Source organism: Piliocolobus tephrosceles, chromosome 6, assembly GCF_002776525.5.
Source record: "Piliocolobus tephrosceles isolate RC106 chromosome 6, ASM277652v3, whole genome shotgun sequence".
Taxonomy (NCBI): domain Eukaryota; kingdom Metazoa; phylum Chordata; class Mammalia; order Primates; family Cercopithecidae; genus Piliocolobus; species Piliocolobus tephrosceles.
The window spans coordinates 22,669,208-22,688,244 of record NC_045439.1 but is presented as its reverse complement, the minus strand read 5'-3'; the positions used below and the strand labels follow the sequence as shown (position 1 = coordinate 22,688,244).

The window sequence follows — 19,037 nt, the reverse complement described above, 5'->3', positions numbered from 1 at the left end:
CTCCTGGTATATACAGCATATTTAACCTTTTTAAGTAGAAAAAAGAATATTAAAGTGTTTTACCACATAACTAGGCTGAAGAGAAAGGAGAAACATTCTTCAGAGAGAAAAAATTAGCAAATTTGTCTTCAGAGAATACATAAAATAGTGTTGGAGTTTTCCTTAGGGCATCTGGAACAGTTGCCTGTGTTATTTAAATGAATTTATTTTGAAACTTGTTAAGTTGGGTATAATGTTAGATTTACAGACATATGTAAATTGTTAAATATAAAATATAGAAGACATATCTAATACTATGTAATTATACACGTATTTATTAAGGTATAACTAAAAGACTATCAAAATTGACTATCATATGAAAAGTAAAATAGAACTATAAACATAAAGCTAAAATAACTGAAATTTTAAATTCAATGCTAAAGAAAAAAGGAAATTCAATTAAACCAAGAACTAGCAAAGAGAGAGCTATAATTTCAGATATTTATAGCAAATGGAACCCAGAATTGTAAGAGACAAGGGAAAAGTGTGAAAGTCCACATGCCTTGGTAGGAGTTTCATGAGACAATAGAAATAATGAAGGAGACATACTATTTAATAAAATATTTTACCAAGATGGTTAAAGAAATCAATCTTTTCATAGAATCCAAATAAATACCAAGGAAAAGAAATTAAATGACATTCACACCAGACACTTAAAGTGAAATAGCAAGATTACAAAGACAAAGTGACTCAGTGATTGGCATAAAATTTAATTAAATGCTGATGTTGGTATTTAAAAGTTAATCCATAAACAAGAAGAATAACATGTATATCTGTCAAGCTATTTGCGGAAGAAGAGAAAAAAAAAACTTAGGTAAGCAAAAAATATTTCAATCCAATGGGTCCATTTAATCCAATCAATCCAACTCAAGAGAGGAACAAAGAAATGTTATAGTAAAAGTAAGACAAATAAATAAATAAGATGAGGAAAGCAAATTCAAAATAATAATAGCAATCAATATATATGAACCAACAAGTCAAATTAAAAGATAAAGCTTTTCATATTGGATGAAGAAAATAATTCTACATATGTGATTTTTACAAGACACACGTCCAAATGATCAAGAGTCAGAAAGACTGAAATTAAAATTTTAGAAAATATAAATAATTAAGTACTAATCCAAAGAAAGATTATATAATTATTTTTGCGTTAGACAAAGTATATTTTAAGGCAAATAGTGTTAACCAATGAAAATAAGTTTTTATATTCACTATCTCTAGGACACATTACAGCATGTCTATTATGGTAAACTGACTGAAAAAATGAGAACAAAATAATTAGATAGTGCTATTTTTAAAGTGAAATATATAGAACATTGCAACAAATAACATATGAAGTAACACATATTCTTTCAGAGATATATGGAACATTTTCAAATGTAGAGCTTTTACTCAGCAAAAAAATATATGAAATCCAATTTCAATATTATAGAGCCCACATTCTCTGGACATGGCACAAGTAAGTTAGAAATATGCACTTTAAAAATTCAAAATCTATATTTAAATATCTCATGAGACAAAAAGAACAATGGAAGTGAAAAATGCTTAGATATGATTAAAATTGTAAACTATCTAAAAGTGTAAGTGTAGGTGAGTATAAGGAGTATTTAGAGGAAAATATATATCCTTAAAGTATTGTCTTTTTAAAAAATGTCTAAGAAAAGACCCAAACATTCAACTTAAAAATCAGATAAATAAATTAATAAGTAAACACACTAAAAAAGTAAAGAAACAGTAAAGAAGAGAGTAGCAATTAATAAAATTGCATACAAAATAATAAAGAAGTTTAGTAAAGACAAAAATTGATTGCTGGAACAGAGAAAAATAGCAAATTCTGACAAGATGAGTCAAGAAAGTAAAATAAAGTAAAAATATATGAATATTAAGGATTTAAAAATAGAACATAATTCAACAGAAATTAAAATAATATGATATTATTTTTTAGTAAAAAGGACAACTTTGTAGTCAAACCATTTGAAAACCTAGCTGAACTCTATGTATTAACAATAACTATAAAAATCCCCAAAAGAACCAAACAATTAACTCACCAAAATTAAATCAAGAGAAAATAATAAACCTGCTGTATTATCTGTAAAGTATATAAAATTGAATATATATTTAAAATATTCACCCAAAATAAACTGTAAGTCAAGATGATTTGAGAGGCTTGTTCTAAAACTTATTGAAGAACTGGCTATCCACAATCTTACACAAATCCTTTTTTGAGAAAAAAAAAGAAAAAGAAGATAGAATGTTCTCCAGGTTATTTATAAGGTTTTAACTTGACAATAAAATGAGAAAAGCAAAACATATAAGGTAATTTATATATATGCATATCTGTTTCCAGTCAAATGTAAAATAAAAATAGTTGTAATGAGAAACAAATTCCAGCATTCTGTAAGCAAAATAAAATATCACAACCAAGATGGGTTTATTCTAACAATGTAAAGTTATTTCACCAATAGAATAATAGATTAAATAACTGCATTCCTTAAGCAGAATAAAGAAGAAAAATAGGAATGTGAAAACATTCAGAATAAAACATTCAGCACAAATTTTAAGAATTATGTAAGATTAAATCTGATAGTATAATGAGAGTAGAAGAGAATTTCCTAAATTGGGGAAAACCCTGCAGAAAACATCATGGTCAATATTGAAATCTTATGACTACTTTTAAATTTACATGTATATGTGTTATAAACATCAAGCAATAATCAAGACACTTACAAATAAATGTAATCAGGTAAACAAATGTGCCATTATATATCCTGAATTCTCCTATGGATCTGGAGTGTTTCTCAAGTAGCAATTTTATTAATTGCTACTCTCTTCTTGGTTGGATCACAATATTATATCAGAATAATTGTTATGTCATTGGTAATGAATTTCAGTAGTATTAAGAAAGAAATGGCAATTTTGAAGGAAGAAAAAGTTTGTGGTTGCAATATTAAAGCAACTGATATTCTGATTTTCAAAAACTGATATGTTTATAAACTTTGTCTACAAAAGTCATATTGCAATACCTTCTTAGCCTATCAGGATCCCATTTGAGGTATGGATGTCTGTGACATACACAGAAGAATTCAGTCTAGCTGAATTTGTGACCACCTCTGATCCTTATAGTCATTCTAGAGCTCAGAGAAGAGGAGACGGGACACTTGAATACTTAACTGATCCTTGAAGTTTTCTTCAGTCTCCTTTCCCCATTCAATTCTTGGGGAAATACAATAAACTTAAGATATAGTCACCTATGTCAGATTATTACATATAAATGTTACCTATTAACTTCTATAATTAGACGGTCTTCACCATGAACATCTAATAATATCTAGCCAAAGTTGATACAAATCATACGACAGACCTTACTCCCCATTAAATAATATTGAAAAAGTAACTAAACAGAAAATTACATCATTAGTAGTAATTTATTGTGGATTTATGGTGAGTTTGACAGCAGGGATGAATAGGAAATTTTGTACTCAAATATTATGCCTTACTGAGATCTTCCTCATTTTAAATTGTTATTAACTTATGGTCCAAATAAAGAGAATGGAGCCAAGTGCAGTAGCTCATGCCCGTAATTCCAGTACTTTGAGGGGACAAGGTAGGAGAATCCCTTGAGCCCAGGAGTTTGAGCAACATAGAGAGTCCCTGTCTCTATGGGAAAAAAATTTATCTGGTCATGGTGGCATGCACCTGTGGTCCTAGCTACTTGGGTGAGTGAGGCATGAGAATGTCTTGAGCCCCAGAGGTTAAGCTTGCAGTGAGCTATGGTCATACAAATGCACTCCAGCCTGGGTAACCGAATGAAAGCCTGTCTGGAAAAAAAAAAAAAAAAAAAATATATATATATATATATCTGTCTCTCTGAATTAACACCTCACCTAGTTGACCCCTGAAAAGTAGTCACTTGTGTGTTTAGTAAAAAACAACATGGTTTTAAAAAATCTAGATAAGAGACATAGCTGGAAAGAAATAATTACAACTTCTCAATCTTTTCTTCCAAATCAATAATAGGAGATTTCTAGTTGGGGTGAGATGTTTGAAGGAGTGTGAGGAAATTTTCTTTTCCAATAGCCACAAAATTCTGCTATTGCAAATGTCAGATAAATATAAAAAAGGACTAATACTCTTTGCTAGCGGAAAATTATATATTTTTACATATGATTTTTTACTGGTTTCTTGATGCTGCAAAAAAAAAAAAAAAAGATTTTTGAAAAGTAAACACAGCGGAACCCTTTCTTCACCCTAGTAACACACACAAAAAATTGGTAGCAATCTTGTTGGGTATGATGGGTGCTAACTCATCCTAAAAACTGTCTTGTTGCATAAATCTAAGAACCATGAAGGCAAAATGGTGGTTGTCCGTTTATAAAACTTCCTCTGGAGGATGCAGGCATGTCTCTATGATAACGGTGTTTCTCACCAGTGATTAATGCTACACAAGATTTTTTATTGGTATACATCCTAAGAAATAGGGCTGATAAACTGGCAAGATCAGCAGATTGCAGCCCCAAATCTCCCTTTACTTTTTTGAAAGCTCTCTTTGCTCTTTTGAAATTCCTATCACTTTTGTTGTATGTAAACCAAAGTTTATGTTTCTCAGCTAACTTCTGAAATCTTGACTTAATCTCATTCACTTCCTTGTATTGTGTTACAGACCACTTAGATGTACTTTTATTTTTTGACCTTAGAGAGATTATATTTTCTAATTCCTTCTTTCAAAGATTGTTCAAGTTAGAAGGAGCAACCCTCCAGATCAACTTATTGATCAAAAACCAGAGTGTTTATAATTAAGTGCTTTGCCTAGGACCAAATTGCCAAATCTGAGCCCTAAACTGGAATTTTGTAACATTGTGGCCTGCTCTTTCTATTTCACAATTTGACACATTTTATTTTGCCCAGTTAGCTTGTAAACTTGTAATGGAAACAGCTAAAATAATGAGCTCCTCAATTTTTCCTTATATCCAATGCTGGTCTAGTACCTGACACATAATGGGATTCTATGTATCTATCTATTTATTCAGCATATATTTGTGAAACACTTACTATGATTTGGTCACTGAATAAATGCTAAAGGTGCAAAAAGTTATTCCCATCCATGCTGGCTTTAAAAGTTCTCATCCAGCTCCACAGTTTTAAGTACTGTTGATATGTCAATTGTTCCCAAATGCCTACCTCCAGTCCTGACTTCCTCGCTGACTTCAGATTCATAAATCTGTCTATTTAGCATATCCATATGGTTATCTAATAAAGATGTCAAATTTTACATTTGATTTTATTGGCTCCAAAACTTACTCTCTCAGTTGTCCTCATCTTAGTAAGTCTATCCAGTTACTGAAGATAAAACTGTCAGGGTACTTTTGAGTCTTGTGTGACCTACAGCTTCTACTAATAATCCATCACCAAGTCTTGAAGGCTTTATATTTAGAGAGAAAGTACATGTCATCTGGAGTCAGGATGACTCAGTTGAAGTCTTGGCTCTACCACTTGTTAGCTGTGTGATATTTTTCAGGTAATTAACTTCTCTGCAATTCATTTTTTTCTACCTAAAATAGAATGGATAATAATAATATTGATGTCATATGATTGTTACAAGATTTGGAATAATACATGCAAAATATTTGGTATAGCTTTTGAATTATTTTCAGTAGGCAGTGATTTCTTTTTCTAAAGAGACAATGTCAAAAGGAGTTGATTAGATATGAAGATAAGTGTAAAGACCTAGCCCAGAAATATATCTGCTTTGGTCAAGTCTCTGCTTTGGATAAGTTAGAAATGGTTGGTCACCCATTTACCAAGTGAAGCATCATGAGAAGTAAGATATATCTGAGGATAATTATGTGGAGCTTAATATGGTACATGCTGAGTTGCTTGTGGTATATTTAGGTGGAGAAGTCCAATAAACAGTGGTGAATATTTGGGGCTACCATATTGCACAACCTCAGGAAGAACCACTTGCGGTGCAATCTATGTTAGTGGTGCTTCTATGCTCAGTTCCACAGTTTTAAGTACTGTTGATATGTCAATTGTTCCCAAATGCCTACCTCCAGCCCTGACTTCCTTGCTGACTTCAGATCCATAAATCTGTCTCTGTAGCATATCCATATGGTTATCTAATAAATATGTCAACTTTTACATTTTAAAATTGTAAATATAATACTGTCTGGTAACAGAACTTTCATTTTTCACTTTTTAATATTTTTCTGCTAATTGAAGCATTGACAATACATTTGGTCACCTAGGGAATATGTATACTATAAGGTGATAGAGAGTTATAAATACAATTCGAGGAGTTTCTCTATGGAAAAGACAAACTGAACCATTAAGCCATGAGAGAGATGAAGCAGCAGTTAAAGTGATAATACCACATACACTAACCAAACCAATAGGAGGATGGACTATATCAATACTACATGTCAGTCCTAGAAAAATGGGAGCCTATATTTCAATAGTCTAATAGGTAGTTACAATTTAGTGTTTATAGATGAAATAGTATGCTTTCGAGGGTCAAATTACTTTGTGTTCAAATCTCAGATTATTGCATGTCCTTTAACCGAGGGAGACAGGGATGACCATGATGATAAGAATGATGATCATAGTGAGTATGTAAACAGGCAAGCATGAAAATACTTATCCTAAGTATGTCATGTGCATGTGCAGGTGTGATTTCTAGTTCCTAAGTTGAGAAATTGTGCTTAGAAAATTAAATGACTTTGTTAAGTACATACACCTAAAAAGGAGGAAAAACCGAGATTTGACCCTGGCAAGTCGAATCTGGAGCCTCTCCTTTTTACCAGTACTATTACTGGTTACAACTTAACCACCAGGCTTCCCTGTGTTCCCAGCTGAGAAACGGGACTACAAATGCCTACTTCAAGTCATTGCTGTGATAATTAAATTTAATTTAATGAGGTAATATATGTGAATTCCTACCAAAATAGTTAGAACTTAGATGACACCCAACAGATACTAATTTGCTTTCTTCTGTTTCCAAATCTAGTTACACGGGATAGGATAAATTAATGACTTTTAAAATACACTTTCATTTTTTTCTGTATTTGGAATCGTGAAAAGACGTTTTAAGATATATATAAAAGTTTATGTCATATATTAAAAGATTAACTGCTTTATACATAATGCCATCCATAAAGATACCAACAAAAAGAAAAGCTTAAACTTCATCTTTAATCCATTTAGCAGCACTTACTGTGAGTTTATTTTCACTAGACATCTGAGTTTTGCTACAGAAGAGTTTTGTATATTCCCTTTGATTCAGCAGCCAGGCATTCTAAGGACCATATCGACTTGTTTACTTTTAGAATTATGACTATGTACACAGTTAAAAAGGCAACAACGGCCGGGCGCGGTGGCTCAAGCCTGTAATCCCAGCACTTTGGGAGGCCGAGACGGGCGGATCACGAGGTCAGGAGATCGAGACCATCCTGGCGAACACGGTGAAACTCCGTCTCTACTAAAAAATACAAAAAAAACTAGCCGGGCGAGGTGGCGGGCGCTGTAGTCCCAGCTACTCCGGAGGCTGAGACAGGAGAATGGCGTGAACCCGGGAGGTGGAGCTTGCAGTGAGCGGAGATCCGGCCACTGCACTCCAGCCTGGGCGACAGAGCCAGACTCCGTCTCAAAAAAAAAAAAAAAAAAAAAAGGCAACAACAAGTGGTCAGTTTAACAAATGCTGAACTAGAAGTAACTAGAATATCACTAGTAGCAGATTATGAGATGGAGCATACAACAAAGTCTAATAAATTTAAAATGTATCTTCCTTATTAAAAGGTAAATTTGGCAATATAATTTTTTTGAGTTTCAGAGAGGAAATGAGTCTGTTGATTAAGTCCTTGAGATAGAACCTCCATCCTTAGGCACACAGTGGCATGTAAAGTTTAGCATTGCCACTGCTTCTTGAGTCTTCTCCTCATAATGTACACTAAGCACGCTTCAGATGATATATTCATGAAGATCTCTTTGCCATTCTTGTCTCATTTGTAGTATGGAGAAGATGCTCTAGATGAATTAGAAGACTACATCAGAAATCTCATCATGGAGAACTCTTAGAACAAAGCCTGGACTACTGTAAATGCTTCATGATTATAGTCAGTTTAATTTCACTTAAATCCTACTTAAAGCATTATTTCTATTATTCTATCCAGATGCATCTACATTTTTAAGATACATTAGAAGTGAAAAATGTATTATTTACATCAATAGATAATTCTATATTTGCAACTGATTTTCAAGCTAATAGTGAGAGACTGGCATGTCTTGAAAATGACTCTTCACTACTAAACTCGGGGCACAAAAGGTACTGCATAATATTTAATGTCAATGATCACATATTCATTCACTTATGTGAATTCATAGCCTGTACATTGTCCTCTTTTCACTCTACAACCACTTTTGAACTTCTGAGATGTGTAGTATAGTTCTTGCAATTGGAAATAAATGGAATGTGGGGTAGATAACTGCACATGTATCCACAGAGTGAGAAATGGTCATGAGCAGTATAAAAATAGCACTTATCACTAATGGAACATAAAATTGTCATTCCCTGGGTAGTAACTTTGCTGCTAAAATTGCTCTGGGGAGGTAGAAGCAACTGCAATTTCCTCTGACCTCCAGGGTGGTCCAAATTTCTCTGTTTGAAATAATCCATTGCAAATGACTGATCATGAAATCTGAAAAAAATGACTTGTGTAGCAGTTAATATTCCTCCTCAATAGGATAAATTCATCAATTTTAAATGTACATGTATTTCAGGAACTTACATGACAATGGCTCATGGGTTTCGATGTTAATTATATTTATTCTTGCTCACAACTCATTTATTTCCCCTTCTTTAGAAAGATATAAATTCACGGTGATATTTAGAAAGGTATAATCATTTCTACTAATAGAAAAAGTGAATTTTATATTTTAGATTCAGTCTAATCTACTACAAGTTTCCATTTTTTTATCCCCTCTGCAGTCTCAGGTGAAAGCCAGCTCACATCCTTGAAAAAAATATTTACATGATTTCTTTAGACTTTATTATACTGTATTTAATTTAACATCACCTTGAATTCCACTGATCGCTAGGTAACCTCTGGTTTGGACATTTTCTAATTTTTTTTTTTTTTCTTGCTAACCAGCGAAGCAGTTTACACTGGCTTTGAATTCTCACATGGATCCATTTCCAAGAAGATGAATCAGAGTTAACAACAAGGAAACCTGTTTATTCAGAAAAAATATACTCCATTGTATTCATTGAATTTCACTTTGTAAGAGACAGGATTGGGTCAGTGATCAAACATAATCATGATTCAAACTTTTTTTTTTCTTATGGGAGTTGAAGATTCAAGTACCAAAAATCCCTATGACATGAAACTGGGGGACTCAGGCTACTGTGAGGGGTATTCTTTCTTTCCCATTATTCTCTATGAGCCATATTGTTTCAGCAGATCACTGATGGCCTCAGATATATTTATTATTCTAATAAAATAGTTGAAGTTTTCTATAGTGTTATGTCAAATACTCCTTTTCAAACGGATTGGGGAAGACAGGAAAGTTTTATTTTCGATCGAGATTGCAAAAGCAAATTTTGGCTTTTGTTGAAAGTAGAAAATAGTAATTTTTTTTTGAGGGGAAAAAAAAAAAACTTCACTTTTATTGGCTCTGTCTAGCCTATCCTTGCTCAGCTCATCTTTTAATGCAATTTAAAATAATAAGAGTTTATTTATGAGTAAAGCAAATCTGACATGGCAAAACTCTACCTAACTGGAAATAAACTAAATCAACACTCTTATCAAAGTTATCAGATTATAATCTCCCGTAGATCTGTTTTACTATGTACTTGTTTTAGAGCAGTTTACATTACTGTACTGAGGTACAGTAATGATGCCTGCATTACAGTCAACCTTTTTTCAAAGAGATTTACCAGTCAGGTTGGTTCTAAATGACCTTACTAGCTAATAGACACATTTATTCGTATCAACTGTCCAATACAGAAAAAAGAATTCACTTTTGACCTTCTATTTAGAAAAAATGTATATTATTTTAAAGAGGATGTGAACAAAATAAATATATAGTCCACATTTACAACAAAAGTAAACAGACTGTCTTTTCACGGGATGTGAAACTGTCAAGAAAATAGTCTTTTATCATCCTCTATTTTCTTGTTTTGTTTTTACTAGCAACACATCTCAGTTTTTAAAATTTATTCTCCACAAGAAAATCCAAAATCCTATGCACAAAATGAATTAAAAGTGTACAAAAGCAAGCGACCTATTTTTCTACTCAGCTCAACTGAGCAAGATATTGCTTGATAGGACGTCAAGATACAACAGGGATTTCATGTACTGCCCAGAGTCAGACCACGAGATTCTATGATGTACTCTAAGGTTTAGCTATGACACAAACTTCCTATCATGTGGATAGTGTGAGCAGGGGTTTTAGTTTGAACCATCTTGAATATTTGTCACTAGCTAGAGTCTTTAAGGGAAAGAGATCTTATGCTTTCCTGCAATTGGCCTTTTATAATGCCAGCAAAGAATGTGAATGTTGAGTCTATGATTACTTCTCAGTATGCCATCTGTTTTAAAAATAACCTGAATATTGCTGCCATGTTTCCAAAGTCTGTTATATATCATTCACTGAAATGGTGGCAAGAGGAGAGGTACCTCTTGCTTTTTTCTAGGTGCAGCTGGGTTTTCCAAAAGGATCACTCATATTATCCAGGAGTTCGCTAATTGCACCTGTCAGTTTCCCTTGCATTAACATCATTTAAAATTATTTAGCCTTGAATAATTACATTAAATATATATGTTGCACTATTTCCTAGTAAACAAACAAATTGGAGAGGAGGATACGCTTACTTGGATGTGTTTATCCTTTTTAGACCTGGTCTTTGCCACATCTTCGACAGTGTTTCACAAAGAGAGTTGTCCACTTATTTTTTTCCTGAAATAAACAATTGAGGAACTCAAAATTCTGTTCTCTTCCTCAATCAGATAAGGGAAACCTATCATCCCTGTTATTTATTTGTCAGAAATCTAAATGCTTCTTAGACAAGCACACAAACACCTACATACACAAACAAAACACTTACTTGCTGTTGAATTTGAATTGTATCACATGGTTGTGGAGTTAAGGCAAAAGGCAAAGGAAATTATAATGTACTTTCTGCTCTATTTATCCAGTTTTTCAAAATAATGAAGTTTTCATCTGTATCTAGGAGAGAGCTTGTTTTAAAAATTGCATAATGTACAATGATTATTTCTTAGGGGAATTGGAGACAAATTAAAGGTAAGACAATACTATTGAACTGGCTTTTCCTCAAGGAGTACTCTATAGAACTGGATAATAATGTTGCACAAACTATGGATCTGAAACACATATGCTTTCATCATCACCATCTGTACTGAATTTATAACTGAGAGAAGAGGGTATGTTAGAAAATTTAGATTAACAATATATTTGCCCTTTTACATACTAGCACTTTAAGTACAATTGTTTAAAAAGCTACTTTCTCACTAAAATATCACACATGTCAATAGTAGCTTTTTATTCTATCCTGGTGAAAAAGCTAAAACTCACTGTAGGTGCAGTGAGGCTTAGTGAGGCTGTCAAAAACAGGATGGTTCAATTTTGTCATCAGAGGACATGAGACAACACTGTGTCATAGGTTTAATAGATCACAAAAGTTATATACTATGTAATAAAAAACCCCAGAACACCTGCCAGGGTAAATTGTTGTGAAACAAATGATGGTAACAATATGACATTATTCTTTAGTGTGCATGCACTTGTTAACAACACACAGAAGGGTCATTCAGGGATAATCTTGAAACTTTGGCAGCTTCCTGCTGGGATGAGAGAGGCAGATTTCATGGAAGTCCCCAGAAATGCCAATGTGAGGGTTCATTTTATGTTTCAACTTGACTGGGTCATCAGGTGCCAAAACTTGGTCAAATATCATTCTGGGTGTTTCTGTGAGTGTTTCTAAATGAGATTATATTATTTAAATTGGTAGACTGGGTGAAGCATGTTGCCCTCTCTAATGTGGGTGGGCCTCCCCTAATCAGTTGAAGGCCTGAATGGAATGAAAAGGCTTTCCCTCCTCAAGTAAGACATACTCTCCGTGAGTGACTGACTTTCTACGGGGACATTGGCTTTTTCCTGCCTTCCAACTCAAATGGAATCATTGGCTCTTCCTGGACCTTGAACATGCTGGCCTTCGGGCTGAAACTATAAATTGACTCTCCTGGGTCTCCAGCTCCCTGACTCACCCATTTGAAACCCGTCAATCTCCATAATCACATGAACCAAATTCTCATTATAAGTCTCTTATTTTTAGTTTTCATATTTAAAACATTTTCTGAGACAGGGTCTTACTTTATTATCCAGGCTGGAATGCAGTGGTGTGATCATGAATCACTGCAGTCTCAACCCAAGTGATCCTCCCACCTCAGTCGTAAAAGTAGATGGATCTACAGGCACACACCATCACACCTGGCTAATTTTTGTATTTTTTTTGTAGTGACAGGGTTTTGCCATGTTGCCCAGGCTGGCTTCGAACTCCTGAGTTCAGGCATTACTCCCGCCTCGGCCTTCCAGTGTGTTGGGATTACAGACATGAGTCACTGCGCCCAGTTTCTAAATCATCTTTCTCTCTCTCTCTCTCTCCTTCTCTCTCTCTTTATACAGGTATGTGTATGTGTGTGTGTGCATATATCTTTTTGTTTTTGCTTATCTTATTCATTTATGCTTTATAAAATAAAGTATACTTTATATACTTTATATACAATTTATATAAATTTATATTTTATAAAAAATAAGCTATATTTTATTAAGCATAACTTTGTTTATAAAATGTGCTTTGTTTTGTTTCTTTAGAGAATATTAATATAGCCAAAATACTGTTTTTTTAAAACCATTGTCTTCTATGAAATAAATTTAATGCCATATAGATCTTCACTTTTTTTGTCCTATGACACTGTGACACTGGGATTAACTGAAAAAAAAGGATAATGTAATAATGCAAATGCACATTTCTATGATTTATGGTATATAGGCAGTATGAGTATGTGTCTCTGGCAATCTCCCCTAATTACCTTTCTCCTTTGTACTGATCTGTTATCAGAAATAGAAGAGCTGTGGCCTGTGATCACAGAATCTTAAAGAAATATCTTCCAAGTTTTGATTCAATATCTAATTTTCTATATGGTTAATATAAAAATGGCCCAATGGAAGATATGTCTTGGTTCACCAATATTCTCCACTATGTTACTCATTTTTCAAAGACAAATGTAATAAATATATATTGAATTTTTTAGTAAATAAACACATATACACATGGATATTTGATACTTGTTATCATCAAAATGCTATTGAACCTAAAGTGTTGCTTTTATTCTTCCATTTGAAAGTAAAATGTGTTTTCTGATTTGTGTGCAGTTTAACCAAAGTCTGAAATTCTTCTTTATGTATTTGTTTCATATGGTTTTGCTTTGCTTTAAATATCATGTTATTTTTATGTATAAGTCAATTCTTAGTTTTTTAAAAATGTGCTTGCAAGCATATATTATAATTGCATACTTAATGATATTGAAAGCATTTTAGTGGTTCTTCTAAGGAACACAGCAATGCATATAGGAAGTGGAGCTGAGTTCAGCTGAACAAATACTTATATGATGCTTTCTTGGCATCTTTCACTTTGCTAGGGGTTATAAAATCCAGGACTCCTACTTGGAGTAGGCAAGAACGCAATGAAGGAGTCACACACAGTCTCTGAGAACTTTGCTGGAAATGCAGAGGAGGAGGATCACCTAAAACAGAGCACTGGGGAAGAAGTAGAAAAGAAATGGGTTCAGTCTTGAAGAAAGAACTGTGTATAGCCAAATGAGGAATAGGAGTAGATGACTCTTGTTGGCAGGAGAAGCACCACAGATAGGGAAGATTCAAGCCATAGGAGTTAGTTACATATAAAAAGTAATTTAGTATTGGTGTACTATAAGGAGAGGTAAAGGAAGCAATAGAGTGAATATGGAATGATGAGGGTTTTTTTTTTTTAGCTGTTCATGTAATATGAACTAGCCATAATTCACAAAGAAGAAATGGAATGAAAAGAAAGGGTAATGCAGGCAGGTATTGAATAAAGACAAACTGACCTTTAAAAAACATTTATTAAGACATTATTGAATATCATAAATGGTACAGGTTTATAATCTACTATTTGATAAACTTTTACACGTGAATCACCTGTGAAACCATCACTGCACTCAAGATAATGAGTGTATTCCTCTGCCAAAACTTTCCATGTTTCCTTACTTAATCCCTTCTACATTAATCCCTTTTCATGCTTCTGATAATGACATACCTGAGACTGGGAGACTGGGAAGAAAAAGAGGTTTAGTGGACTTATAGTTCCACATGTCAGGGGAGGCCTCACAATCATGGCGCAAGTCAAGGAGGAGCAAGTCACATCTTACATGGATGGCAGCAGGTAGAGCAAGAGCTTGTGCAGGGGAACTCCTCTATACAAAACCATCAGATCTCTTGAGACTTATTCCCTATCATGAGAAGAGCATGAGAAAGACCCACCCCCACCAGTATTCAGTTAAATCCCACTGGGTCCCTTTTGAAATACGTGGGAATTGTGGGAGTTACAATTCCAGATGAGATTTGGGTGGGGACACAGCCAAGCCATATCACCTTCATTCCAGCTCTTCCTACAACCACTCCCTCATTCCCAGGAACCACTGATCTGCTTTCTGCCACTGCAGATTCATTGCATCTTTTTCAGTTTCAAATACATTGAATTATACAGTATACACAATTCCTTTGTAGGATTTCTTTCATTCAGTATAATTATTACATGCTTGTACCACAATGTGTTTACCCATGTACCTTTTGATGGTTATTTCCAGTTTGAGACTATTAAAATTTAAGCTTCTATGAACATTCATGTACAAGTCTTTGTGTAGTTACACACTGTCATTTTACTGGAATGAATGAGATGATAATATTTGTTTACCTATTTAAGAAATTGTCTCTTTTAAATTTTTAATTGGACACCACTTTCCCTATTGCACACTGGTCATCACTCCCTCCCCACCACCAACTTTGAGACTTTATACAATTGTTGAGACAAAGGACCCATAGGACCAATGGGTATGAAATATAGTTTATTGCTCATATAGAAAAGGGCAAACATTTACCCCAAGGAAAATAGGGCAGTATCAGTTCATAATGATGCAAGATAGGTGAATTTAAACTTTCTGCATGCTCCAAGGAAGGGAGCAAGCTGACTTTCTTACTGGCTTCCGAAGAGGTGGAGCAAAGGGGAGAAGGAAAGGGTGAGATTTGAAAGCTGTCTTTGATCAAACAAAAAATAGAGTCTTTGACTTGTATACTGCCAAACTCTTTTGCAAAGTGGTTTTAACATTTTATGCTCTAACAGTATAAATATTTCAGTTCCTCCATTTCCTTACCAACATTTGGCATGCTCAGTCTTTGAAACTTTAGACATTCTAATAGGCATATAGTAGTGTCTCTGTGCAGTTTTGATTGGCATTTTGCTACCAACTAATGATGCTGAACATATTCTCACTGCTCATTTTCCTTTCCTATATCTTACTTAGTTATCTGTCTGTTCAAATCATCTGACAATTTGTTATTGAGTTTTTTGTTGTCTTATTTTTGAATATTGGCTGCTTTATATGGATTCTGAATCACATATTCTTTACCACATATGTGGTTTACAAATGTTTTCCCCATATGTAGATTGTCATTTCATTCCATTACCAGTGTAATTCAAAATGCAGAAATTTCTAAATTTAAGAAATTCAATTTATGATTTTTTATACATCATACTATCATGTATAAGAACCCAAGGCCCAAAATAAGTTTTTCTTCTAGAAGTTTTATAGTTATAAACTTTACATATTGATGTGATCATTTTGAGTTCATTTCAAAAAATGATGTGAGACCTGGATCAAAGTTTGTATTATTTCATATCCACAGCAAATTATTACACCTGTGTTGATCAATTAACCATATATGTGTAGGTCTATTTTTGAACTCTATTCTGTTTCATTGATCTATTTGTTTAAACTGATGCCAATACCAAACCTCTTGAATACTGTAAGTTAATAAGACTTAAATTCAGAAGTGTAAGTCCATCACAGTTGTCCTTCATTTTCAAAGTAATTTGAAATGAATTTTAGAGTCAGTTTGTCATTTTTACCAAACAAAAATATTGTGCTACAATTATAATTAAAATTCTTTTGAATCTATTGATCAATTTAAAGAGAATTTTCAAGTTAACAATATTGAGTCTTCTGGCCCATAAACACAGTACAGGTATTTCTCTTCACTTATTTGTATCTTCTTAAGTTCTCTCAGCAAATTTTAAAGTTTTCAGTGTAGAGCTCTTGTTCATTCATTGTCAGATTTATGTCTTAAAATTTCATAGCACTCCCCTAGACAAGCATGGAAGAGGCCCCTGGGCCTGACAATACACACATGGTTAAGGCATTGCCACCTACTTCGTGGCATCTAATCATCTTTTCTGGCCAGGCGTGGTGGCTCAGTCTATAATCTCAGCAATTTGGGAGGCCGAGGTGGGCGGATCACCTGAGGTCAGGAGTTTGAGAGAAGCCTGGCCAACACGGTGAAACCCCGTCTCCACTAAAAATACAAAAAATTAGACTGGCATGGTGGTGGCATGCCTGTAATCCTAGCTACTCAGGAGGCCGAGGCAGGAGAATCTCTTGAACTTGGGAGGCAGAGGTTGCAGTGAGCCAAGATCACCCCACTGCATTCTAGCGTCGGTGACAGTTGAGACTCCATCTAAAAAAAAAAAAAAAAAAAAAAAAAAAAAGAAAATCATAGCCTGATTCAGTTTTACATAGTATTTTTTTTTTTTTTTATTTCAGCTTTCAATGATCTGTTCTGAGTATATACGCATAGGTTTGATTTTTTTGTATAATAGTCTTGTATTTTGATAAACACAATCATTAGCTTAAGTTGCTTTTCTTAGATTCCAAAAAATTTTCTAAATGGGAAAACTAATGACAATGCTGTTTCTTCTTCTGCAAATAGGAATTTATTTTATTTATTTACCTTTTTCTTATTTTGATGCCTAGAAATACTAATAGAATGACAGATAGAGTGAGAACAAATATTGTACTTTTTTCCAAATTGTAAAGGAAACCATTCAGTCTTTAATCATCAAGTGTGATGTTAATATAGATTTTTTTATAGGTGCAATTATCAAATTTAGGAAGTTTACTTTGATTTCTAGTTTAACGAGAGGTTTGTGTGTTTATTTTCTTTGTTGGTGTTTATGTGTGTCTATCAGAAATGGACACTGGATTTTAACAAATGCTGTTTTGTGCATGTGTGGAAATGATTTCTTTCTGTTTTTACTCTCTTACTGTGCTAAAATGCATTAATTGATTTTCAAATATTAAACTAACCAGTTATTTCTTTAAAAATAATCTCCTTATAAAGTACATGAAGAAGAAAAGAGAAGCATTCCCATTAGAATAAGGCAGAGCAGTTTAACACAGTTTTTACTTTCATGTTCAAGATAAAGTAAAATTAACTTGAAATCAAAAAGTTAAGAATAGATATAGTTATAATTTGCTACTACATCAAAAGAGTTTCAGTTTCCGGGTCCAGGTCACTTAATTTATAATCATAGCAAATCAGAAATGGTGGCGATTTTAGATAGTTTTCTTTGAAGCACACACTAAGACTGAGAATAACATTCAGAGGAAACAACAGGTGCGGGAGAGGATGTGGAGAAATAGGGACACTTTTACACTGTTGGTGGGACTGTAAACCAGTTCAACCATTGTGGAAGACAGTGTGGCGATTCCTCAAGGATCTAGAACTAGAAATGCCATTTGACCCAGCCATCATCCCATTACTGGGTATATACCCAAAGGATTATAAGTCATGCTGCTGTAAAGACACATGCTCACGTATGTTTATTGTGGCACTATTCACAAGAGCAAAGACTTGAAACCAACCCAAATGTCCATCAGTGACAGACTGGATTAAGAAAATGTGGCACATATATACCATGGAATACTATGCAGCCATAAAAAAGGATGAGGTCATGTCCTTTGTAGGGACATGGATGCAGCTGGAAACCATCATTCTCAGCTAACTATCGCAAGAACAGAAAACCAAATACCGCATGTTCTCACTCATACGTGGGAATTGAACAATGAGAACACTTGGACACATGAAGGGGAACATCACACACTGGGGTCTGTTGTGGGGTGGGGGGAATGGGAAGGGATAGCATTAGGAGATATACCTAATGTAAATGACAAGTTAATGGGTGCAGCACACCGACATGGTACATGTATGCATATATAACAGACCTGCACATTGTACACATGTACCCTAGAACATAAGGTATAATAAAAATAAATAAATAAATAAATAAATAAATAAATAAATAAATAAATAAATAAACATTCAGAGATTAATTAGGGAGTGCTTTTAAGGTTAGTACCTGCTGTGGAAGGAAAGAAGGCTTAGTTAGGTAGAGGGATTAGCTGATCCTCCCAAAGCCACAGAAGATATTTCAGAGAGCTATAAAGATGAGGTATCATCCTTCCAAATTGAGCCCATTTGGGTTTAGGTGTCCAGAAATTTAGGCTTCTATATACTCACATCAACTAGTTATTAAAAACATGCTGCCCCTGGAAATGTGGGCAGGATCTTGGACTAGTTTCTCCTCTTCAGCTAAGGGCAGTTCTCAAAGAAAAGCTGAAAACTGCAACTATCATCTCATAACATTACTGACCATGGTAGAATTACGTTTTTTTTTTTTTCCCAAAGGGGAATTGTGGGCATTTCAACAGTGTTTACTACACTGGCAGACCAGAAGTGACTCCCCCTTCAACTACAGAACACTGTAATTCAATGAACACAAAGCTTGGCAAGATTATGAAATGGACCATGGACTAATATTTTATGATGTCTTA

The 19,037-nt window shown here is 33.9% G+C and overlaps 1 pseudogene; it reads left to right on the top strand.

The window, feature by feature from the left end:
• Window positions 1–16,501: 16,501 nt before the first annotated feature.
• On the top strand, window positions 16,502–16,603 carry LOC111538386 (annotated as a pseudogene).
• The last annotated feature ends 2,434 nt before the right edge of the window (window positions 16,604–19,037 follow it).